Raw genomic sequence first — 26,176 nt, 5'->3', positions numbered from 1 at the left:
AGTGTTCCTTTTTTCATCCCAAAGAGGAAACCTGTTGTGACCATGGACAGGCTGCTCACTGAGGCCCCTGAGAGGCTGTCAGCCCTGGTCAGACAGAGCCATTGTTTTATGGGGAGCCTCTGGGAGGCCTGTGGCTGAGGAGGACTTAGGTTTGACAGCAGAGTCTTCTCGCCTGAGAACTCTTGAGGAGGGTGGGTTTGTGGGCATGGGAAGGCACCCTGAGCAAAATGCAGCCAGTGGCACATGATGTTCTATCTCAGGTCATGAATTAATTAATTTATTTATTTATGTATTAAATATACTTTATAGATTATGCTAGTACCACTGTCCCATTACCCCCCTTCATTCCCCTCCACCCTGCACACCCTCTCCCACCCACATTTCCCCCATTTAGTTCATGTCCACGGGCTATACATACCAGTTCTTTGGCTTCTCCATTTCCTATACTATTCTTAACCTCCCCCTGTCTATTTTTTACCTACCATTTATGCTTCTTATTCCCTGTACCTTTTCCCCCATTCTTCCCCCTCCCCCTCCCCATGATAACCCTCCATGTGATCTCCATTTCTGTGATTCTGTTCCTCTTCTAGTTGTTTGCTTAGTGGGTTTTTGTTTTTTATTTTTAGGTTCAGTTGTTGATAGTTGTGAGTTTGTTGTCATTTTACTGTTCATAGTTGTGATCATCTTCTTTTTCTTCAATAAGCCCCTTTAATATTTCATAGAATAAGGGCTGGGTGATGATGAACTCCTTTAACTTGACCTTATCTGAGAAGCACTTTATCTGCCCTCCCATTCTAGATGATAGCTTTGCTGGATAGAGCAATCTTGGATGTAGGGCCTTGTCTTTCATGACTTGGAATACTTCTTTCCAGCCCCTTCTTGCCTGTAAGGTCTCTTTTGAGAAATCAGCTGACAGTCTGATGGAAACTTCTTTGTAGGTTACTGTCTCCTTACCTCTTGCTGCTTCTAGGATTCTCTCCTTCATTTTTACCTTGGCTAATGTAATTGTGATGTGCCTTGGTGTGTTCCTCCTTGGGTCCAACTTCTTTGGGACTCTTTGAGCTTCCTGGACTTCCTGGAAGTCTATTTCCTTTGCCAGATTGGGGAAGTTCTCCTTTACTATTTGTTCAAATAACTTTTCCACTTGTTGCTCTTCCTCTTCCCCTTCTGGTTCCCCTATAATTTGGATGTTGGAACGTTCAAAGATGTCCTGGAGGTTCCGAAGCCTCTCCTCATTTTTTTGAATTCTTATTTCTTCCTTCTTTCCTGATTGTATGTTTCTTTCTTCCTTCTGGTCCACTCCATTGATGTGAGACCCAGCTTTCTTTCCATCATTATTGGCTCCCTGGGCATTTTTCTTCGTTTCACTTATGGTAGCCTTCATTTTTTCATCTAATTTGCGACCAAAGTCAACCAATTCTGTGAGCATCCTGATCACCAGTGCTTTGAATTGTGCATCGGATAGGTTGGCTATCTCTTGGTCGCTTACTTGTATTTGCTGTGGAGCTTTGATCTGTTCTTCTGTTTGAGCCTTATTTTGTTTGTTTGTCCAGGCTGTTACTTTGAGGGGCAGAGCCTTAGGTGTTCACCAGGGCAGGTCAACCCAGTTGTTGGGTTGTGATGCTGTATGTGGGGGCAGGTTCTGAGGTGAAACAATGGCCCTTGCTCCACTCTCTGCCAGCTTTCAGTCCTTTCTGCTGCTTCCCCCAAGCAAACTGGGCCTTTCTGGTGCTAATTCCCATGTGCGTGGGCTTGTGCATATTCTAGAGCCCTGTGGGTCTCTCCAACAAACTCTCCTGTGAGGCTGGTAGTCTCTCCCTGTGCCTCAACCCCCACAGGTGTTTTCAATCAGTGCCCCGAGGCTCTATTTCCTGGCGCTGGGACCCTGGGACTGCCCAGTCAGCCACCTGCCTTGTGAGCAGTGCCTCGCTTCACGATCGCCGCCTCGCTAGGTCTGCCCATTGCCACCCCGAGCCCGGGGTCTGCCAGCCACCACCCGTGTGCCCAGGGTCCACCCGCTGTGGTCTTGCATGCCTGGGATGCTTGCTCCCAGTGCCACTGCTTTTTGTGCTGTGACCCCTCTCCACCCAGCTGCCTGACTCCATCCTTCCTGCTGATCTGGATGAACATGTCTGTTTTAACTCCTTGGTTGTCTGACTTCCATACAGTTCAATTTTCTGTCAGTTCTGGTTGTTATTCTGTTTCTAAATTGTTGTTGTCCCTATCTTGGTTGTGTGAGGAGGCACAGTGTGTCCTCCTACACCTCCATCTTGGCCAGAAGTCCTCAGCTTCAGGTCATGAAGTTTTAACTTAGCATTTTTTTTTTTGGTGATAAGAAAAAATTTCATTTGATAGATTTCACAATGCAGATAGTTTTTTCTCATTTTATGACTATTAGACATTTCTAAATGCTACTTAATGAAGTTTTCTGTTCTTATATAAAATCTAAATGATCTAAAAATGTAAATTAAAATCTATTCATGGCCAGAGATATAACTCAGGCTATTAGTGCCATCCTAGGGACTCATCAATATTCTGATGAATCTGACTTCATTTTGAAACAATTACACAGGACAAGGTGGCAGCCTCTGACACTGGACCTGAGGCTGAGAGTGGCTCTCTGTGCTGTGATGGAGCTCTGGTGCGGTTCCTGCAGAGCATCTAACTGAACACCCCTGGGTCTCCTGCAGCTTCCTGGATTCAAATTAGGAACAAATTAAAGTCAGATTCAGATTCAGTGCTGACTCAATCTGAAGACTTTTGTCCCAAGATAAAGATCAGAGTTTGGGCCAAATTTGCTTTGAGCTATTCTCTCCAAAGCATTGAGCAGGAAAAATTGTACTAATTCTGGTCTGAAAAGTAATGGTTGTATATGAAATGTTTTTGCAACCTTTTCTGGGAAAAAAAATTGAATCCCTGGTAAAATTGTGAAGTAGTTTTCCGGTAATCTTTAATAAGACTAAGATTCTAATGATCTTTCACCAGGAATATTTTCTTAAACCCAACTTAATAACAACTATCTGACCATGTAGATTTCCCAATAAAATATCCCCACCAAAGTGCAAACTTTCAAGAGGGCTGTTAGAGATCTCTTTTCTTGCAGCTAGTTCCTTCAAATAAAAATATAAAGGTGGTAATTGAAGAATTTAGAAACTATTTTTAACAAACCTTAACCTTTTCCTAAGGCTCTCCCCAAACCCTGTTGATGCCATTTGCTTTGAACTCTCAGCAGAATGGGTATAATCGTTTGTCGTACCAAAAGAACCAACCTCCACTTTGTTTTTGAGAAATGTGATCAGTTATTTACTAAGAGGAATAAAAAGAACAGAGAGATAAGAGGAGGCAGAAGGAAGTTAGGAAAAGGAAAGGGAAGGAGAAACATTTCTGCTCACAGTAAACCATGGCAGCAGCTTTCTCACAGAGCTCCATCACCCTTCCTGCACACAGAGAGTGGTGGGATTGGGGTGAGTCAGGAGAATAGGAGTAGGAAACCAGAGAAGTCCTGGGAGTGGAGTCACATGGAGTCATTCTATAGGATCTGAGGATCCTATAGGCCACTGTGAGGATCTGAGCTTCCAATCGAATCCCGGGTGGAGGAGTGACTGTGAGGAGGCAGGGAGATGGGTTAGAAGGCTGAGGCTGATACAAACAGTCCAGGTGGGAGATGATGGTGGCTGGACCAGAGGGACAGCATTGGAGGCAATGAGAAGTGGCAGCCCTGTGTTGTATTGTGAAGGTAGAGACACCGGCCCACATAATTGAAAACCAAGAGTTACGTGGGCATGTGTTGCTGAAGACAAGGGGCTTTACTCCTGGAGTTTCAAGTTTACTTTATTGTCAAGGTAACAATGGAGTCTTCTAACAAACAAACTGGGCATAGTGTGCATAGCTTTACCATAAGGACCTTGTAAAGTACTGTACTTACCCTTTGCTTAGCTTTTTTATGTTTGTTTTATTTTCACTTAAAATTTAATTTCACTAACCCCTTTGTCTGTAGTCCCCTGGTATAATGTTCTTTTTAAAAATAAGACTTCAATTCTCTCTTTGGAGTAAATATGACAATAATGACAACTGCTAACTTAACTGTGGTGAGGTGCTCTTCTAAACTGCCCCAGTAACTACTGTCACCCCATCATGAGAGGGGAAAACTGGGTGCAGGCAGTTAGTTTGTGTGAGGCTCAGACCTCCTGAACAATGAGGGACACCACCACCTCCCAGACAGACCTGCCTGTGTTTGCACCCTCATAATCTTGAAAGAGGTCAAACTGTACATTGAAAAAGTATAAACAAGCTCCAATTTGAACATGATAGGAGTGGATTTGATAAACAAAACTACAATGTGGAGCTTCAGTTTTCAATCTTTCTGACCGTTACCTCCATCTGGGGCATCAGGGCCCAAAGGAAGACATCATAACTCTCTTCACAGTGTTGTCACCAGGAGCCCAGTGCCAGGAGGAAGCCAAGCCTCACAGGAGCAAGGGAGACAGCAAAGCTGATGGAAAGATTTCAGGCACCAGCATGATCACTAGGGCAATAAATTTGCATATGAACAAGGCCAGCTGCTATGGGGGTTAAAGATCAAAATAAACAAACTAGAAAGAGCAACCCTGGATTTTAAAGTTAAACAAACTTGTGTGTGAATCCTGGATCCAACACATGCTCCCTGTTTCCCCCTGAAAATCACCCTCTCAATAGCCCTATAAAAGGAAGATAAGAACCCCTGCCTCCTAAGTTTGTTGAGATGTGTACTTGAAAGTCTGTTGCCAAGTCAACTCCACTACCTCTTATTCACCTATGTCGGCTAAAGGAATAGTCAAATCTAGAAATCGTCCTCTTTCTTTATTCATACTTCTGCCAGCTTAGCCCTCCAAACTCACCGTCTTGAACCTGTCACTGAACCCCCTCCCTCAGGAGTCTCCTCATTCCATAAGTGAAGCACACCACTGCCAGAGGCCCTGAGTGGTGTGGGCCCAACCTTCTCAGGGGCAGCCCTGAAGGACACACCTGAACAATATCTGCTATTCATAGAGTGTTATGCTGTGCCTACCATCGTTATGTTTTACACAATTCATAACAATTCCATGGGGTATGTACCATTGTCCTCCTTTTGCAGACAAGGAAATTGAGGCATGAAGATATTGAATGAATCACCTAAAGCCTCACTGCCACTATGTGACACATAGGTACCCTGCTCCAGATCTGGACTCTACCACTCTCTCCCTACAGATGGAATTAACTTTCTAGTGAAGTAGAAAGACATACACACCATTCATTCTTTTAAAAAAAAAGGTGGTGGGCACAATGTCAGTCACATGAAGATGTTAACATTGGGGCCCAGAGGAGAGACTTGGTGGGCAAGGAAAGACTTTCTAGTGCGATGAGGGTTAAAAGAGGAGCCCTCCAGCACTGATGCACAGGAGACACATCCGAAGGGCGACTACGACTGTGACACTTTCTTGTTTCAGCCCTGTAATAACTTCCCATTGGAGGCACCATACAAACCCCAGTCACCCCCAGATCTGGCCTCCACATACTTCCCTGATTTTACCACCGTTGTCCACAAGTTTACCCGTCTCTATGTCCTGGACCTGCCAATCTTATGCCAGAACCAGGGCATTTGCACTTACTGTTCCCATTGCTTGGGATTCCCTTCCCTCCTCCTCCTCCTCCTCCTTTGTAGCTGAGCCCTCTTCACAACCAATTCCCTGATCACTCAAGCTAAAGTTTTCTCACTCAAAGTTATTCTTTATCACATTGCCCTCTTCATCTTTTTCAAACCACTTTTTAGTATGTGAAATTACCCATTGTCTGTCTGTCTATCTATCAATCTATCCTCTATCTCTTCACTAATCCTTCCATCCCTTGAGTGTAAAACTTGGTCTTGTGATACTGTATTCCAGTGTGTAGGTCAGGGCCTCTGTATATGTTGAATGAATGATGGGTTGCCTGTGAGGCATCAGAGGGGAGATTTCTGGATCTCAGGGGAGAATTCCTAGAGGGAGAAGGATTAGAGTTGGATTCAACTGAGTGACATTTAGAAAAGAGGAAGGAAATTCATACTGGAGTAGAGGTTGACCCTCTCTTCCCTCTAAAATAGCAATTCAGATTAAAAAAATTGAACTTCACAATGAGCTGTTCTAATGTACTAGAATGACTAAATGTCAGACAAGGAGGACGGAAATCTGGGCTGTTGTCCTGATTCTTCAACTAATTTATCTCAAGACTCCCCATCCCTGGATTTCAGATTGCCCACCTGAGAAGTGAGTGAGTGGGACTCGATTGGTCTCTAAATCCCCCTTCACCTCTCAGATTCCAGAGGATAAATTTTCAGCATCCATTTTTTCATGAAGATGGTGCTCAAAGCAAAGTAGGAAGCCCTGCCCCTCCCAAAGCTGAAGCCAAGGCAAAGGATTTGAAAACAAATAAAGCAGTGCCAAAAGGTGTCCACAGCCACAAAAAAAAAAAAAAGATCTGCACATCACCCACCATCCAAGGCCTAAGACACTGTGGCTCCTAAGGCAGCCTAAATATTCCTGGAAGAGCACCCCCCAGGAGAAAGAAGCTTGATCACTATGCCACCACCAAGTTCCCCCTGAATACCAAGTCAGTCATGAAGGAGATGGAAGACAACGGTACACTTGTGTTCATTATGGAGGTCAAGGCCAACAAGCACTAGATCAGATAGGCTGTGAAGAAGCTCTATGACAGTGACATGGTCAAGGTCAACACCCTGATCAGGCCTGATGGGGAGAAGAAGGCATATGTTTGATGGGCCCCAGTCTATGATGCTTTGGATGTTGCCAACAAAATTGGGATCATCTAAACTGAGTCCAACTGGCTAATTCTAAATATTAAAATTTTATACCAAAAAAACAATTTTTTTCAGCATCCTTACCTAGTCACTGTCTATGTGAGGAGTTGGACTGATGCTTCTACCCGTGGCCATACACACTCTGCCCTGCTGCCCTTGAGCAGACATCCTCCAGGTTGAGAATATTAATATTAACTTTAAGTGGCCAACAGGTGGAGCCACTCTCCGAGGCACTGAGCTTTCCAATTAGAAGTTACTTTGAGTGTTCTGGGAGCCGGATTATGCACAAAAAATAGCCCAGGCTGATGTTTGTAAATACGTTTTAGGGCTGGTGCTGGCTCACATGGGATGAGAAAGAACTGACACATAACCAGCTACAGAGACAAAGAGAAATATGGGAAGGGAGCTGAGGAGAGCAGTCTCCTTTCAGAGAGTTTCTGCAGCCAGTCTCAGCAGGGGGCTGGGTCTGCAGCACTCACTGTGGCCCAGTGGTCCCCATGTTTTCATCCAGCTCTCCACCCCACTGTGTGGCCTCCCACAGCCCTGAACTCAAGGCCATGAAGATGCTACAATCCTCATTTTTGGAGAGAATAAGGGACAGTTGTTTCTCTGACCCAGGGACTCTGGCCTGGGGGCCCTGCAACTGTCTCTACAGGAGGCAAAGGCAGGTGGCAGGTGGGGACTAGGGAGAAGACCGAAAAGACTGTCTCCTCTGAAATCTATTCTCATTCTCTGACAAACTCTACAAATGTGCATTGAATCCATAATCTGTGCCAGGCCTCCCCAAGACGAAGCTGACCTGGCCTTCAAGAACTCTGAGGCCAGCAGGCAGACAAGGGCATAGACGGGGTGGTAGGGCATTGTGGGTAGTGGAACAACTGATCTACAGTGGCTCACTCTAATTCTGACGGGGATACAGCTTGTCAGGACAGGCTCATGAAGGAGGTGACACAAAAGCTGAGAATTGGAGCAGATGAGGAAGACAGGGGATCCAGGCAAAGGGAATTGTTGGAACAAAGGTATGGGCCACAAGAGAGAGCCTGGATCTTGGGGGCTGAAAACACTTGGTATGGTTGGGACTTTGATTTTAAGCAGATAGCACAGAGGCAGGAAGGAGAGCAAGTCTGCACATAAAATCTAAAGGGCTACATGTGCCATGGTGAGGAGCCTGGCATTATTCGAGAGTAATGGATAGTCACCAAAGGGTTTTAGGCAGGACAGTGGTGTAGTCGGACAATTTAGAAGAAGGGCCGTGGCTGTGGCATTGTGCTGAGATTAATTCGAGGGCTATGTGAGGTAGGGCCTGAGCCACACTGACAGGGCAGAGCTTTGCAGCAAAGTGATGAAGACTGACTCAGGGCTGAGGCCACAGGGACGGAATGGAAGCAGAGAATAGGGGACACTCTTGGAAAAAGGAGCAGCTGCTCTGGCAGCAACATCAGCCAAAGAACAATAAGCCCCAACAATGGGTCCAAAATCATCCTTTTATTAATTCCACAAGAGAGAATAATGTATGTGTAAATCAGGTTGCATCTTCACTGGGTGACGGCCGAGGATGTTTGAAGACCTTGTTGTCCACTTTCTTTGTTCTCTCACTTCCTCTGATGAAATCATTTGAAAATCACAAGTTTCATGTGACTTGGATTGTCCAAACCTCAGCTGTATGCACAGTGTCACTTCCAGTGTCTCCTAAATGCCTGTTCTCAGTGAATGAGATGAAGCAGGAATCAAAGCCAGAAAAACTTCGATTATGAAGCCGCATGGGTCGTGGAACTGGTTCCCCCTGACAGCTGTTTTCATTTATTGTTTGTATTAATTCCCCCAGCACATTGATTGGGCCTCTCCCCACCCATACTCATCCTGACCAGGCACAGCGTGGACTTGGGGAGGTGAGTCAACCACTGGTGGGAAGAAGGACTCTTCCCAGAGTCCATTGCTGTGCATCTGCTGGGTCCATCTTCTCTCTGAACTCTTTACAAAATCCCTGCATGGCTCCTGGCTGCTTGCCCAGCAGCAGAATCCCAGAGAGGGAAGGTGGGGTGGGGTCCATCCTGAAGAGGGGGCTGGCTGTGCCCACTGCCATCTGCAGCTCCATGACCCACAGCCACACCCATAGCGTGGGAAGTGGCAAAGCACCAATCCCAGCCCCCACACGGGGCTCTGTCCTTGGTAAGGTCCCACTGGTGTCCATGGACAACATGACACTAACAAAAGTCCCCCAAACTCAAGAAAAAAAGAACATAGTCTTAAAAAAGCCCAATTCAGGAGCTAAGGTACAATCCAGGGTTCTCCTTGTCATGGGCTAGAGGTCAAAATTGTTGGCTGATAGTCACGAATTTATTACCAACCAGCCATGAAAATTTCAGCCAGTTACTTAAATGCTGAGCCTAAGGCATCCTTTTTTTCCCCTCCCGAATGACAAATGAGAGAGTTTAATGGCTGGTCTCCAAGTTCCTTCTATCTGTAGGGGGTCTCTGGCTCTCGTACAGTAGTTTTACTTACTGATTCAGTGCGATTATTGGGCTGAGCAGAGAACATTCCAGGGAAACTTAGGGGCAGGACAGTCCTGAGTTTATACCAGGGGTGAGTTAATGTGGTAAACTAATAACTGGGTTCCACAGCCCTACAGATAGATCTAGAAAGAAATGGAACTTCTTGATGCTCACCAGGGCCAGAGGTGGGACACTCAGGGCAGTGGACATAGGTGGTCTAGTGGACAGGGCTACCAGAATGGGAGGAAACACCATGCAGCTTTGCTGCGCTGTGTTCCCATGGAGATGCTAATGCGTGGTTTTCCCCTCTGTAAAACAAGGCCAATACTTCCTTCCTTGCAGGGTTATAGTGAGTGTTAACTGTGACCATGGATGAGTGGCAGAGATGGCTGGCTGCTCCCCAAAATGCATGCTGCAGAAAGTGGGATCCCAGCAGGGGTCTGTTTTCTGGACCCTTTTATATGGCGGCTGGATTATGAGACCAAGTTCCAGCCTCAGAATAAGGGTGGGAATAATGTTACACTTTGAAGTCTGTTCTGTAAAACTCTCAGGTGATCCTTTATCTTCTCCACTACTCCATCCATCAACAGGAGGCTGGTGACTAGAGAGGCCTTGGAGTTCAGGTCCTCAGGATGGCAAGGTATCTTTCAGCCTGGCTCTCTGAAAATGCGTGTCCCAGCTCCCCTGCCCCATCCTCACTCCCCCACCAGCAGGAAATTAGTTACTCCTACATTAAGTCAATGAAATTCACATCAGTCTGTTATAGCAGTTAATGTTACCTTATCAACCCAGTGTTGGAGGACCTAGCACTGTGTCTAACATATAGGAAGTGTCCAATAAATGACTCCCTTTTACCATCATCTAAGCCTACAGCAGGCAGTGTACTACTTGTTAGAAAAGGTCTGTGAGCAAGACACATCCATACTCAAGGAGCTTGCAGACTGTGGGAAATCCAGACAATAACCAGGAGTTTACATCCCATTGTGATAAAGGCTCTGGCAGGGGTGGGCCCAGAATGGCATGACCTGTGGAGGGGGCGCCTCCCCCAGTGCAGGAAACTTAGTGAACATCATGTAACAGCTTCACTCTGCTTTCTCTGGGCAGCCCTCCCTGGACTCTCAAGTGCAGTCAGGAGCTCCCCACTGTGCAGGCAGCTGAGGGCTGACAGTGGTTAGAGGGCATACCGTGGGTGGTGAGAAGTGACGCTGGAAAGAGAGCAGCTATCAGATAAGGAAGATCCCACACACCGCCTGAAGGAGGCTGGAGCTGATCCTCCAACGCTGGTGAACCACTGAAGAAATGTAGATGCGAGAGATGCAGAAATGCCTGCTCTTCAGACACATCCCAGCTGAACTGTGTTGGAGTAGGGCCTAGCGGGGAGGAAGGGAGACCAAGGATCCTGGATCCTGTCCTAATCCATAGGAGATGGCTGGTAATTAGGAACAGCTAACATTCTGACCACTCTATGCTAAAAAACACCCTTTAGAGTGTTTCACAAGTATTAACAACCTATGTCGGTACAATTGCATCCCCAATTCAGAGGTGAGGAAACTAAACTCTGTGATGGTAAATAAATTGCTGAAGGTAGGTCAGGCCACCCAGGAACTCAAATTCCAGAATCCGTACCTAGGCCCTCAGGCAATGATACACTGCTATGCACTTGGGTAGGAACTGAGAGAGTGGGGATGGAGACAAGCAGTGAAGTGAAAAGCGGTGAAAAGAGCCCAGGACTCAGTGGGGCCCTGACAGGGAAGTCAGAGCAGTGCACAGCCTCCCGGTCTCAGCAGCTTCTGGGGATGGGGGCACCCCGCACTGTCTTAGCTTCCTAGGGCTATTGTAACAAATTGCAATTTGTTACAATTGCAATTGTAACAAATGGTGGCTGAAAACAGCAGAAATGTATTCTATCACAGTTCAGGAGGCCAGAAGTCGAAAGTCAAGGTGATATCAGGGTTGGTTCCTTTTGAAGGCTCTGAAGGGGAATCCATTCATGCCTCCCCCCAGCCTTTGGTGGCCACTAGCAACCCTTGGCATTTCTTGCCTTGTAGTAAGGTTGCACCAGCCTCTGCTTCCATGTTCACATGGCCTTCTCTTTTCTCTTTTCTTCCCAGGACACGTCATTGGATTTAGGGCCAAATCCAGGATGATCTCATCTAGAGATCCTTACATTAATTACATCTGCCAAGACTCTTTTCCCCAATAAGGTCACACTCACAGGTCCAGATGGACAAATCTTTTGGGAGAGGACCATTTAGCCCGTTACACCCACCAAGGTCAGGAACCCAGAAGGAGAAAGATGTCTTACGTAAGCTAATGTGAGTTCCCTTTTTAGTATGCTGGGACTGAACGTTTTGTGAGACTTCTGAATAGCAATATCTGGTAGATGGTTAGATAAATGAATCTCAAGTCTTGTCTGAGAGCTCTCAGTTCTGGGAATCAGAAATCTTCAATAAGAGGGTGGGGGAAATGCCCCAGGGAACACATATTGGGACAAAGAGACGAGAATTAGGGCAAAAGAAAGATGAAGCTTTAGATCCAGAGGACAACAAGGAGCTCATACAGGAGTCTGAGAAGAAATGGCCCAAGTGGCTTGAGACTGGTGTGGGGAGTCACAGAACAGAAAGGAGAGGAGAGGTCAATGTGGGTGCAGTGGGCCTGGCAATGAAAGGAAAGGAGCAGCTGGTGAAGGTCCTGGGCAGTGGCTGCATTGTTCAGCTTCACTGAGATGTTTTGGGGCCTTAGGGACACAGCTTCAGATGATGGAGGGAGGTAAACTCCAGAGGGCACGGACAATGCTTTCACCAAGCTTCACTGTAAATGGGAAAGAAAGGATGAGCTGTGTTCAGAGGTGGACAGGATGAGATGCAAGAAACTAGGGGAGAGGGAAGATCTGGGGAAAGAAGGCCGAAAGGCAAGGGAAGGAGTGGGTAACCAGGATGAGAATGGCTGTAGGTAGTCTGTTGTTTTGAAAGCCGGAAGTAGAGGCAGGCAAGTGCCCAGTGCCACCTGTTTTCTCTGTGAAGAAGGAGATAAGGCTTCCTGTAGGAAAACAGTGGGAATGGAGGAGGGGAAGTTTGAGGACCATCAAGAAGATTTTAAATAGCTACTGTGGGAAATGAAGATGACTCGGGGACAGAAGGGTGTTTCGGCAGTATCGGGTGGGGTTGGAGACCATAAGTGTTCTCTGGCAGCATACGGCACAGTGTGTGAATCAGTCAGTTGCACAGGTGCCTAGTTAGAAGTATCCAAGGAAAATGCAACAAAAACATCACAGGGCAGAGACTGAAGGACATTGGCAAAGAAGGTTGAAGGCACAGGCCCCAAAGCCCATGTCCAAGGAAGAAGGAGGGAAAGACAGATGGATGGATGGGAGACCAGAGGGTCAGCACTGGTGTACACAGATTGGGGGGAGGGGAGGAGTAGGCAGCCGGGGGCACAGGGGACCATGAGCAAAGAATTGTGTGCCTGTTTAAATCAGGGACTCTGTTCCAGATGGTGGCAGGATCCAAGTGTGACAAATGGTGGCTCCAAGGAACAGAGAGCATGCCATTCTTTGTGGGGTTCCCTAGAAGCAGAGCTTAGGCATGGATTCTTTTTTGTTTTTTAATCCTCACCCAAGGATATATTTTCAGTGCTTTCAGAGAGAGAGGAAGGGAGACAGAGGGAGGAAGGGGTTGGGGATAGAGATAGAGAAAGAGAGAGACAGACATCGATGTGAGAGAGAAACATCGTTTGGTTGCCTCCATATATGCCCTGACTGGAGACTGAAACCACAACCTACACATGTGTCCTGACCGAGGATTGAACCTGCAGCCTTTCAGTTTACAGAACAATGCTCCAACCAACTGAGCCACACTGGACAAAGCAAGGTAGGGAGGTAGGGATTCTTGTGTAATTATTGTGATTTAGTACTTTATCGAGGGGGTGCTCTTAGCAGAAGGGAGGCAAAGGAAGAAGATGAAGCCAGGGAAGAAAGGTAAACAATGATGTGGTCTTGCCTGGAGACGATTCAGCCAAGGGAGCTCTGGGGCACTAATTGTACCAATTAATTGGCCCCAACCAAAGGCAAGGGGCCAGCCTTTTGTGCTTCCCACGCCAGTCAGCTGTTGGTCACTGGCACAAGGTGGCCCTGTTTGCTTGAGGGTGATTCTGCAGAGAAAGGGGCAGCTGTGAGCAGCTGGGTCCCAGTAATACAGGTGCTCAGATGATGCTTTTGCTCATGACAATGAAGTCATGAGGACTGCTTCCGAGACACGGATATCTTTGTATCCCTAGCACTGTGGCCAGAGGCAGAGCAGCCTATGGCTGAACCAGCAGGAAAGGGACTCCTGTTTTCGTTTTCATCCTTGGCTGTGGGTTTGGTTTCATTGGACTTCCCAATGTAAAGGAGGGCTCATGGAAAGATAGAAATCTCACTTACTTGCATACCTTGCCCTCTTTTCATTGAATGAGTGGACAAATGAATGGAAATCCTGTACTCAGTGTCATGGTGATGGCCAGAACAGGCTCTGTGGCCCCTTGCAGGTCTGAACCCTGTGGAGAGGCATGAAGAAAACCCTAGGAAAAGCATTTTCAGGATTTCTGACAAGTGGAGGAGGGCTGTGGGTCTAGGGTTCCTTTGGTTTTGGTCTTGGTTAAGCTTGTCCATCTGCCCTGAAAGACCATGGCACAGGCAGCCTCCTAACTCATCAACAGGGAACCTGCTGTGACAGTGAATTCCAGTCCTGAGATGCAGGGGAAATGCCAGGGACTTCTGTACCTCTGAACCCAAGTCAGTGGAGGAGCCAAGATCCTAGTGCCATGACTCAGGTAAAGGAGACATGACTGGAGCACTGATTCAAGGGCTGGGATGGGGGGTGTGGGTAGAGAAAAGAAGGCAAACCTCAGGTCCCTCTCAGACTTGAGAAGTCACAACTTTGCAAAGGCCCTTGGAGGGGCCTCTGTTCTCTTCAGACAGGAAACTGAGGTCCCCAAAGAATCATAGCCACTGTCTTAGGTTACGAGGGCTGTCATGACAAAGTACCATGGACTGGGAGGACTTAAACAACAGAAATTTCTTCACAATTCTGGAGGCTAGAAGTTTGAGATCAAGGTGTCCCTAGCAGGGCTGCTTTCTCCTGAGTCCTCTCCCCTCAGCCTGTAGATAGCACCTCCCCCTGGGTCTGCAAGTGGCCTTCTCTGTGTGCCTGAGTCCTCATTTCCTTGTCCTATAAGCAGACCAGTCATGTTGGATTAGGGCCCATGCATCTGACCTCATTTTACCTTAATCGCCTCTTTAAAGACTAATCTCCAAATACAGTCACATTCTGAGGTCCTGGCAGTCAGGGCTTCAACACACAAATATTGAAGGGATGGAGTTCAGCTCACACCCCCATGACCCATTTATTGCAGAAGCTGGCATAGTAGGATACAAACAGCAAACCACCTCATTCTTTCTTATCACACTCATTCAGTGTGCTATGGACATTCCCCTGCCCCCAACCCGGGGATGAAGTCTCAGGCTGGTCTCAGCTCTTCCAGTTGTCCTCAATAAACAAACAGACAAAGAAATGTATTTCTGTCTAACATGAAAACTTCCAGACTCTTTGTCCCATCTAAACCTTCTCTCTTCCATGGCAGCACTTGGCCATGACCCCTGATCTGAGTCAGGTACAAGTTCTTAAGTCTCCCTCCATCCCAGAGGGCCATGGATAGAGCTCCCCATGTGAGTTTATTTCCTCCTCCCTCCCTGGATATTAGGTGGCAAGTGAGCAGGGAGCCATACTCAGCAAAATGAAGCTCTCCAAAGAAACCTTCCCTGTCCACTCTTCAACCTTTCTTCAGGCTGAGGACTGAAGAATTATTGTACCATTTTCACATGCTCTGCATACACAGTCTGTCACTATGTTATTGGCGTCAGCCTTTGGGGTCTCAGCAGAAATAGAGAAAGCCTCTGTTCAACATCCTATAGATTTTTCCACATAATTTCTTTCTTTTAATTTCTTTTTATTTTTTTTAGGGAGGGAAGGGAGAGAGAGAGAGAGAGAGAAACATCAATGTGCGGTTGCTGGGGTTATGGCCTGCAACCCAGGAATGTACCCTGGCTGGGAATCAAACCTGGGACACTTTGGTTCCCAGCCCGCGCTCAATCCACTGAGCTACGCCAGCCAGGGCTTAGATTTTTCCACATAATTTCAATGCCATAATTTATCTGTGCATGTGTGGGAATAGTAGTGGGGTGCACAGACTGTTGGGACAGGGCCTGGGGCCAAGAAAGAAATGGGATTTAAGAGTAGGGAGAGGTTATGAAGGCCCTTAAATATCAGGGTGTGGCGTGGAGGCTCTTCTTTATTTAATTTTTCTAAAAGATTTTAGTTATTTATTTTTAGAGGGAGGGGGAGGGAGGGAGAAAGAAAGGGAGAAAAACATCACTGCGAGAGAGAAACATTGATTGGTTGCCTCTTGCACACACCCCAACTGGGAACCGGGCCCACGACCCAGGCATGTTCCATGGCCAGGAATCAAACACGTAACTTTTTGTTTTGTGGGATGATGCCCAACCAACTCCATCACACCTTCCAGGGCAAAGTGGGAGCTTTTCAAAAACACTAGTGATCCCAGATATTTTTCAGTGGTGGCTTTCAACTTGAAAACAAAATGCAAGAGAATCTGATTGCATGCAACCAATTAAAGTAGAGGTTCTTGAGTAGCAGCCAGGATGAGAATCTGAAATTTCTGGTCTCCTTGGCCTCCTCTGTCCACGGCTGGTCCCTCCACAATACTTCTAATGCTCCAGGAGTCTGTGGAGCACAGGAAGTAGCCACCTTTGTAAGGAAAGGTTTTGGGGACACAGAAACCAACTTTGAAGAAACCACTACTCCACATGCACTGTGCTGTGTGCCATCTGTAGGCACAGGATCCTTGGGATCCCTATAAAGTCAGAGACAGGATCCTGAATAGTGGCGTCTTTGAAACCAAGCAGCTGATACTCTTTCAGGCTCCTCTCCATCTTGTGCCCCAGCCCATAAGAGAAGTTAAGGTGCTTCACTGAGTTCATCAATGATTGAGAGCAAAGGTATATTATTCAAATACTGCTGTAATAATACTGGGTAATGCACAATTCCCACAGTCTCTCTGGTTCATTAAAACAAAGACTTAGGTGATGTTCACAGGTGGGTAGGTTCACTGTGACACTGCTGGTATCTGCCAGGTTTGGCTTGAGTCAGCTGGGATTGGCTGAGGTTAGCTCTAGACAGTGGGCTTGGTTGATCTCTACTGCACATGTCGACTTACCCTAGGAGCAGCAGCCTCCTGGATGTTTTTCTTCTCATGGTGAGTGGAGGCATAAAAGGAAGCTGGTGGAGCCTTGCCGCTGCTCTGGAAGTTTCAAGTCAACACAGGCACCTGTCACTTCCACCCACATTTCACGAACCAATGAAAATCATATGGCCAAGGGCAAAGTGAGATTGATGGGAAAGCTGAGCAGGCACCAACCCAGATGCATATCTCTTCTTCTCATTCTCCAAGCCGTGCCCATAACCTTCCAGGGCTACTCCAGTTGGTCGGTCCCATCCAGTAAGAGTTCTGCTTCTCAGATCTTCACCAAGCTTGACTTTTGTCCTTCTCACTCAGCTGTCTCCTGAGTGAGACTGCAGGTGCCTTAGACACTGAGTTTCCTTTGCTGCCCAGGTGGCAACAGCCATTGCTTGGTCAATCAATATACACTGCTTGATGGATGGATGGAGAAAGGACCCAGAAAACTTCCCTGGAAGGGTGAGGCAGAGTGATAAACTCAGGGTCACCCCACCATTTTTTTAACCACCAGCTGCTGCCTTGAAACATGGCATGTGATGGAAAGAACAAATGCCTGAGAGTCAGAGACACTCAGGCTGCAATTACAACTCTACCAGCCTCCAGTTCTGTGACCTCAGACAAGTTGCTTGGCCTTACAATGACTACAATTTCTTATCTGTAAAAAGGGAGGAATAGTAATTACTTTGCAGGATGATTACTATTTTTCAAACATACTCACACAGCCCTGCCTCAAGGCCTTCATGCTTGCTGTTCTGTCTCTGTAAGTCATTATTCCCATTTCACTTACGTCATGTCTCCGCCAAAATGCCATCTGGTCAGAAGCCTTCTCCAGTTTTACATAAAACAGCACACACCTGCTCTTACACTCCATCTCCTTGCCCTGCATGCTTTCCTGTTGTGTTTATCAACACTCAATCTCTGTTTATCTGCTTCATTACTGTCTGTGTACTTCTCAAACATAAGGTACACTTTGCAGGGGACTGGGACTTGGTTGTTTTAACCATTTTAATAATCCCTGTATGCCCGTGGCCCAGTGTCATGCCTGGATGCTGTTTATTAAATAGTAAACATGGATAAACTGTAAGGTTTGAATGGGACTGTGTCTGCATAGTTCCAACCTAGTGCCTGGCATGTGGCACACAATCAGTCAATGGTAGCAATGTCCTGTTCCAGCTTGTCCCCACTCAGAGTCCCACCTGATCTCTCTGCCCTCGATGCAGAGGACACAGCTCACCAGAGGAGGGAGCTGATCATCTGGGGCACCAGCCCATATGCAGACTTGGGCACATACTTAAGACTTTCCCATTCATTTTCTTTCTCCACCTGTAGCAAACAGAAGAGCCTTGATCTTGTGGGAGCCTGGGGTCTGCTCCATTATTGGTATTTCCAGCGAGGGTCTATGACGTGTCATCACCCAGATTCACCATGTGAATCACAGGCATTCAGCTCATTCCTAAATGCCGTCCTCTGGGTAAAGCAGAAAATCAAGCCAGAAAACTCAGCTGTAATGAAACACAGGCATAATTCCATTTTGATCTTTTAAAGAAGCCTCTATAGTAGAATGTGTCAATATGACTTGTGAACCTGAAACTCTTCTATACAGAAAACTCAAGAAATCCCTTAGTGGTGACTCTGGCCCCTATAGTATGAAACTTATAAGCTCTGAAGGAGTGGGATAATGCTGTAAAAATGAGGGATTAAAGCACAGATAGTTCTGTAAAGGAAATTACTGTCTAGCTTAAAGTTCAAAACCCTGGTGTCATTGGTGTTTTCAGATTTGGGGTGCTTTGCTTAAAATCAAGAGAAGTGAGCTTCAGAGGTTCATGATGAAAAAGTCTGTGGGTTCAAGGTGAGCAGGAATCCTGTGTGCTGGGCTGTGGGATCTGTCCTTTTGGTAGCTTCCCAGCCATGTTCATACATGGGGCACTCAGTGAGGGTGTTCTGACAGGGGAGAATGCGGACACATCAAAGACCAAAGGAGGGAGGGAGTACTGAGGGGAGGGTGCAGGAGAACCTCCACTGGAGGCACTTGAACTGCATCTTAAAGAGAGCAGGTGCTCAGCAAGTCAGCCACACAGAGAAAGGCATGCTGAGTGAGGGAACCAGCCTGCGTGAAGGTGCATGGGACCCAGGGGAGCAGCGCCAGTTCAGGAACTGTCCCACACTTGGTAAGATGAGATTTTTCTTTCTTTCTCTCTACCGAGGACAGTACCAAACATTGTCACATTGGGTATGAGACAAATTTTTTTTTATTTGTAATTTTTTACAAGGGCCTTGAGAAAGTGTACTGTACGGCCTCTGCTCCTAAAAGTGACTTTGTCAGAGGCTCTGCCTTTCAGGCCAGCGGAATGTCTATGGAAGAAAGTCTATTGGCCTTCAAAGAGGGCCCAGAGAAGCATAACTACCCTCTAGCCTCCCCTGGAATAAGTTTGTATGTGCGCACACACACACACACACCTTGCTTCCTGGCCTATCACAATTTATACATGTGTTTCCCTGTCCTTGCAATCTGAAATCAGATCATCTATTCTCATTCTGAACTCCCTCTTAAGTTCGGAACGGCTCGTCCATGACCAACTTCATGCTACTAAACTGACCTAGGAGATTCGTAACCATCTGGGTGCCTCTACCTCCCCAGCCCCATCTCTGACCATCCCTGTTTGGCATTTTCTACTCAATCATCAAACCACTAGTTCTTTGTACTCATGCTCCCACTTCTTTCTTCCTAATCTGACACATTGTTCTTCCCCAAAGACCTTCCTGTCTCTGTCTGCCTGGTCACTTCCTGCTCCACCTCAACCCTTAGCTCAAGCTTTGTGTCCAGTTGTCCTGCCCAGGGCAGGGCACACGCCTGTTTGAATCAGGAGACCCCACCCTGGGCACCCAGAGCATACAAGGCATAGCACCGCTGGGACTTGCTACCTTCTTTTTATACAACCTCTCCCCTCCCCAGGGTTGACTTTCCCACTGGGCTGGTGCTCGGGACCCCAGTATTTTCAGAGGTAGATGAAAATGTTTTAATTCCTTTAAAAATCAGAAGAGAAAACTAATAAGATATGGTCATGTAATCATGAGTGCAGCCCAGATGTTATTCCTCTTTATACCAATGCAGTCATAAAATATAATTTTAAATGAAAAAAGGGTTTTTTGTTTAACAGAAGAAGAGGCCCATGAAGAGCAAAATTCCTTGGGCCTTGAAAGCCTTAAAGCAGCCTTGCCTCCTCCTCTCCATCAGGTGATGAGTCCTTGAGACGCTGCTCTCCTAGCTCCTGGTGCCCTGGTGCCCCAGCTCAGCACCTGGGCTGCATGCTCAGTAAAGGAGTGTTGAAGAAACTGGGTCATTGGGGATCAGGGGCAAAGGGAAGGCTGCTTTCAGTGTATCTGTGAGGGACCTGTGACACTGAATCCAAAGAAATTAGTCCCTGTGACCGCTAAAGTCCACTTTTAAGGGCTAAGACAAAGGAACCAAGGATGATCTGAAATATTGGGGGAAATCTAAATACAACAGGCTTCCAGGCTAGTCTGTTTGTAGGTTTCAAAATCAATGAAATGGTTCTGCATTGTGATGATATGCAAGAATTAGTTCTAGCTGGGTCTTCAAAAGCAATCATGTAAAAAAAGCAGGATTCCAGAGGCAGCCCTCAAGACCAAAGGTACTAGCTGAGTTAGATAGATCCACAGGAAGGAGTCACAGGTGATACATTTTCATTTGGTTGTGATTGTTCAATTGTATGGTTCCTGGGGTAATAATCACTGGTAGTGAAAGTTCTCATTTCTGTAGGCAAATGACATAATAACAGATAAATTCTAGCCTATAGTAATAGAATCAGGAAGTAGAAAGTTCTCAGTCACAAACTCCTAGGCTTGGTAAACTAGTAAGCTCTTTAGAGAGCATTTTATGGCCTCTGCCATTGTACAGATGAGGAAACTGAGGTCCCCAGTCAAGGAATGACTGGCCCAAAGAGAGAGGATGAGAATGAACACATGGCTTCAGTCCCTGACCATCTGGCCATGCTGCACACCCTGCCACATGAGAAAGCAAGAGAAAGGACCATGCAAATACTCCTTCCCTTTAAAGCTTTAAGCTACTTAGGATTCTCTGGTTGAGGGCAAAGGGTAGCTGTGGCAGTACAGAGGGCTATTGATGTTATGAAATTTTGGTGTTATTTGGAAGAAGTTAAATATATTGACTAATTATAGAATTTAAGGTAAGTGTGCATATATGTAAGTATGGATATGTATGTATTCCTTCGACAGTGATTAAAAAAAATTGAGGGATGGGGGAGGGTGTGAATCAACCCAAAAGGAGGCAGAAGAGGAATAAAAAGAAAGACAAAAAACTGGACATTATGAGTAGAACTGAAAAAAGGATATATTGGTATAATCACTTTTGAAAATGATTTTACATTGCCCAATGGATTGAAATGGATGTGTTTTTGACACATTACCATATATTAAAGACACTTGTAATCTATGTTAGGAAATATGTTAAAAACTATGAGCATTTCTTGTAAGAAAAAATACTCTGTCATCAGGAGAATGGATACATAAATTGTAACAATTTATACAATAGTGACAGAATAATGGACTTAAACTTCATGCATTAGCACAGATGAACCTCAAATAAATGAGGTTGAGTGAAAAAAACAAGCCAGGAAAATAAAAATTATTGGATTCAATGTATATAGTGTTCAGATACAGACAAAACTGTGTATTGTGCTGTTTTAAGTGTGCAGACAAATAAGGTCAAGATCTACAGAAATAAAAAAAAATTAACAACTCAGGAAAGTAGTGGCCTCTGGGGGGAAGGGAAGGGAAGGGAAGGGAAGGGAAGGGAAGGGAAGGGAAGGGAAGGGAAGGGAAGGGAAGGGAAGGGAAGGGAAGGGAAGGGAAGGGAAGGGAAGGGAAGGGAAGGGAAGGGAAGGGAAGGGAAGGGAAGGGAAGGGAAGGGGACTAGGGAGAGGTACACAAAGCTTTCAGAAAAGTTGGTAATTAAGCCAAATGATGGGTATCTGGGTGCTCATTTTCTTACTATTCTTTAAAGTATAGATATGTGCCATGTACAATTATTTGCGTGTTTTAAAATGTTTTTTTAAAGTAGTAAAAGGAATAGGAGGTGCACGAATGACGAGAATGTCTGGGGAGAAAATGATGGACCATCTCCAGTTCCACAGGGAAACGGTGTGCAGGTTTCTCAGAGGACAGGATGCCCATTTTGGAAGGGTGAATGGAAGATCTCCAAAGGAAGGGGAGACCAGTACCAGCAAGCCCAGAGGCCATCCACATCATGGACAGTGGAAAAGTACAAGGTGTTGCGAGTGTGTAGCACGGAGCCTGTGCTTTACACACACACCTGGGGGTGGTGAGGCTGAAAAGGAGGCAGGCATGAGGGCTTGTTTAGAGCCTTGCTTGCGCTCCTGTGTCATAAACAGGAAGACATTAGCAGACTTGGAAATTCCCCTTAGTGATGGTCCAAGATGTCTAATGTGGGTGACAAGAATGAAATTCATTTTAAGTGAAGCACAAATAAATCTTTATTCTGAATAGCCTTGCAGCATGCTCTTTCAGGAAGCTAGAATGTGAATCTCAACTCAGGTAGGACTGGAAGGATTGATCTCTTGGGCAGGAAGGGAACTGATGTTTCAATAGGCACAGGCTGTCAACATTACAGGAAAGCAAACATACAAAACCTCTTTCCCTGTGACTGGAAAATCATGAAAATATTAAATCCTTTACTTTTTAAATTTTTTTGCTTTCACCTACAGCATCAAATGTTAGATGCTTTAAAATTCAGATGGAGCTCTAACCGCATGGCTTGGCTGGGGCATTGTTCTGTGAACCAAAACATTGCTGGTTCAATTCCCAGTCAGGGCACTTCCTGGGTTTCATGTTTGGTCCCCGGCTGGGGTATGTATGGGAGTCAACCTATCAATATTTTTCTCTCTCCCTTCCTTTCTCTATAAAATCATCAATCAATAAAAATTAAAAAAATAAAATAGTATTTGGATGGAGAGATCATGGCTAGGAAAGAAGGAAATTGCCCAGAATCAGTCACAGTAGGGAATGCCAGGGCAGTGATTAGAACCCAGGGTTTCTAGGAGCTCTGAAAGAGATTATGAACCTGGAAACCTAAAGTCCATGAATGGTGGGTGTGAACATGAGGGCCAATCCCCTCTATAGTGAGGTCTCAGGCAGAGAAAGTGAGAGCTTTCATTTGTGGACACTGGTGCTTATAAGATGTGAAGTCCTCCTTATATACAAGCTGACCTTAGAGGAGGAAGTGTTACAGAACAGCAATTGGGGTTCTGCTGCCAGCCACCAACCTCTAGGCAAAAATTCCAGAGGCAAAGGTTTGGTGACAAAGGAAAGGAGTCTTTATTCAAAATCAGTTACTTAAGCCTATCGAGTCACAACTTTAAACACTTAAGCCTGTCAGTTAAGGCTAAATTCTAACACCTGAGTTCTCCTAGCTTTTTCCCTGTTAGTATCTATAGGGCTAGGTTACAAACTAGAACAACATAATACACAAAAGCTACGCAATTCCAGAATGGCAAGCTTCTGCCTTAGAGCCTGTTCCATCTAGAACATCCGAAGAATGAGCCTGCCACCCTCTCTCTGTCAGGCCAGCCCAAAATTCCTTCCCATACAAAATACTATCTGGTGAGAAATGCAGGCAGCTGAGCACGACCACCCAGGCATCCTCCAGGAAGAAGAGCCTGAGAGCCAGAGCCAGAGCCAGAGCCAGAGCCAGAGCCAGAGCCAGAACTAGCTCAGGAGCCAGACTGCTCTCTCTGAGCCAGCCAGCCCTCTTTTTATTTCCATTGGCTCTGGAGGCATTCAGCTTCTCAGCCAATCCCACACTAGATTGTCCACAATTGCCTTGGTAAACTCCTATGGCTCCTCCCTACTTCTCCCCAGTGATCTGAGTCATGTTAATCAGATCTCTTTGTATCAGAAAGAGGAAGGGATCTGATGAGAAGGGAGGGCTGGGAGAGGGTATGCCAGGCTCAAAGTCTTTCTAAGTGGAAAATGACTGAATCCCAATCTATTACAGGGGTAGGGCACCAACTGCCTTAAAGGGGTTGTGGGATCTCTGTTCAGGGAATTCAGAGGCCAGTACCTGTGTGGACAAATTCCTCCAGTTTTCCAGTTTTGCTAACCATGGCCAGCTCTCATCTGACGGTTTAATAAGGAGTGTGTTTCAATATTGAGTGCTCACTCTACAGGCAAATGAAAATGCAATGCTCATTTTCATTTAAATATTCTGTCTAGGAATTACATTCACTTGTGTCCAAGTTAGGGATGACCTGACATAAATTTCTCTCCTTTTGTGGAGCCATAGGTGGTGTCAGATCTATTTTCATTTTTATATGTATAGTTTTTCTTCATGCTATGAGATGGGTGTATGCCCCTTGCAATGATGCTGTAAAACAGTATTTATTGTTGCATCATTCTGCCATGGGTCCTCAGATGCAACAGAGTCAAACAATGACCCTTGAAGTAGATTATCCACGCAGAGTAAAATTGCGGTGAGATCCAGTGAAAAAGGATATGATGAGTCCCAACCAGCAGAGCTATGTATGCAGAAGCAGGTGCTTCACAATAAATAGACACACAGGAAACATCACAAGATGACACCAGGAAAGAACCTGCTTGTGAAGTTTAAGGAAAAGAAATAGAACCTGAGGTTTTATGAAAAAAATTCCTTTGATGCTTGAGGTTTTATGAAAAAAAATTACTTTGATGCTTGATGTAAGCATTTGTGTGTGTGTGTGTGTGTGTGTGTGTGTGTGTGTGTGTTTACTTATAAGTTGTAAAACTCAAAGGAATTCTTTGGTTTTTGTTTTGTTGTTGTATCTTCCCTGTTCCATTAGGAAAAATGATCAAAACAGAAGTACTTGAGGAGATAAAGCAGTTAACTGAGTTGTTGAAGTACCCCCCCAAGCCCCTGTAGAAGGGTACAGGATACCCTTGAGAAGCATCTCAAGGGTGTCATGCTGGCCATTGTAATAGGAAAGGCGTTTGAGAGTCAGTGAACAGATGGCTGCTTAGTCCCAAGAAAATTGTTCCTGGGACAGGCTAAGAATCTGGAAGTATTCTGAAGATGCCTGAGAGTCTGGGCCTTTTCACATTAAATATTTTCTTACATAAATTGAATTGTTCATATTATCTTGAAAATCAATGTAATGTTGAAATTATTCCCTGGGAAGAGGATGATGAAGCATTCTTATTCTTTTAAAGTACACCCCACTCTCCTCTTCCCATTGGTAAGATTCTTTCCTGTCTTCCTGGTACACTTGCCAAGCTCCTCAGTTGAGTGCATTTTTAGGATTCATTTGTTGTATCTCTTAGGCTTTTAGATATTGAGCAGGTTTGCCTTCTCCATAATGTCTTGGTTGCAATTATACTAATTATACACAGTTACTCTATTCCATTCCCTACCTTCACATATATATTTCACAGTCTTTCTCTTGGACAAAATTCCTATCTTTTGGGTATTTTTTGTCCCCAGTACAATCCTTTGTACTAATATTTTGGTTTTCCAGTAGTTTGTAGACTCCCTCAGCAATGTTGATATGAAGAATTCCCAGACAAGCAAATCCTGGTATGCCTCTATTTCTCCAGAAAATGGTATTGTATATTCAACAAACAGTGTACATTTTTCATCTTCCAAAGTCCACCTAACAATCTTCTTAAAAATATTCTATTTATTTCTAGAGATATGTTCCCTGACTGGGAATTGAACCGGGAACTCTTTGGTTCTCAGTCTGGCACTCAATCCTCTGAACTACACCAACCAGGACCCAGCTAACAATCTTTATCACCTTCTGGCCTCTTAGAAATTTAAGGGTCATCCTAAATTAAATGTAACTTTCCTTAGGCCACCCAATGAGTTAGAAGAACTCTTGACAGTTGTTGCCTCAGTGGTGCTAAGATCATGGGTATTTCACAAGGAATCTACTGGGTATTTGATTAGGGGATTTTGAGTCTATGGTCTCTGGTCATGTCAGATCCTGATGTTAAATGACCCATTCTCTGCTCTGGGTTTTTGTCACTCATGGCTTCCTCCCTGCTCTTGCTGTCAACAAATTTATGTTCTCCATTCAGAACAAATGCCACCTGTACACTCAAGTGTGCAAACACAGACACACACAGACCACACCTTTCACCTCCTTTGACCATGCTATTTTCCTCCTCAAACATCAAGGGAAGCATAAGACAGATGAGCAAGGCGACTTGGTGTCCCTTTGCTGCAGTTAATTGCTTCCCATTCTGTATCTTGTGCTCAGTGCTCCACGGAATCCAACCATTATTTGCTGGAAACTGTACTAAAGTGTTGAGGTTGCAAATTTGAACAAGATATTGCCCATGCCTGCTGGTTGTTCACCAGTGGTTGTGTAAATAAATACTTGATCAACAAGAGAAATGAGAGATTATATGACTTCCCAGGAGTCCCAAAGACAATGACTATGAAAAGATGACTAGAATACAGGTTGCTTGCATTCTAGTCAGGGACTTTAGAAAACTTTTGCGGAATGAAAAATATGCATTAATTTTTATTATAATAAAGCAAAAGATG

The 26,176-nt window shown here is 45.4% G+C and overlaps 1 pseudogene; it reads left to right on the top strand.

The window, feature by feature from the left end:
* The first annotated feature begins 5,081 nt into the window (after window positions 1–5,081).
* Window positions 5,082–6,823, top strand: LOC123811277 (annotated as a pseudogene).
* The last annotated feature ends 19,353 nt before the right edge of the window (window positions 6,824–26,176 follow it).

The sequence above is a fragment of the Phyllostomus hastatus genome, unplaced genomic scaffold (genome assembly GCF_019186645.2).
Source record: "Phyllostomus hastatus isolate PE091 unplaced genomic scaffold, TTU_PhHast_1.1 phas_scaffold_78, whole genome shotgun sequence".
Taxonomy (NCBI): domain Eukaryota; kingdom Metazoa; phylum Chordata; class Mammalia; order Chiroptera; family Phyllostomidae; genus Phyllostomus; species Phyllostomus hastatus.
Note: the sequence above shows the minus strand (reverse complement) of the source record. Positions and strands in the feature narration are given on the sequence as shown.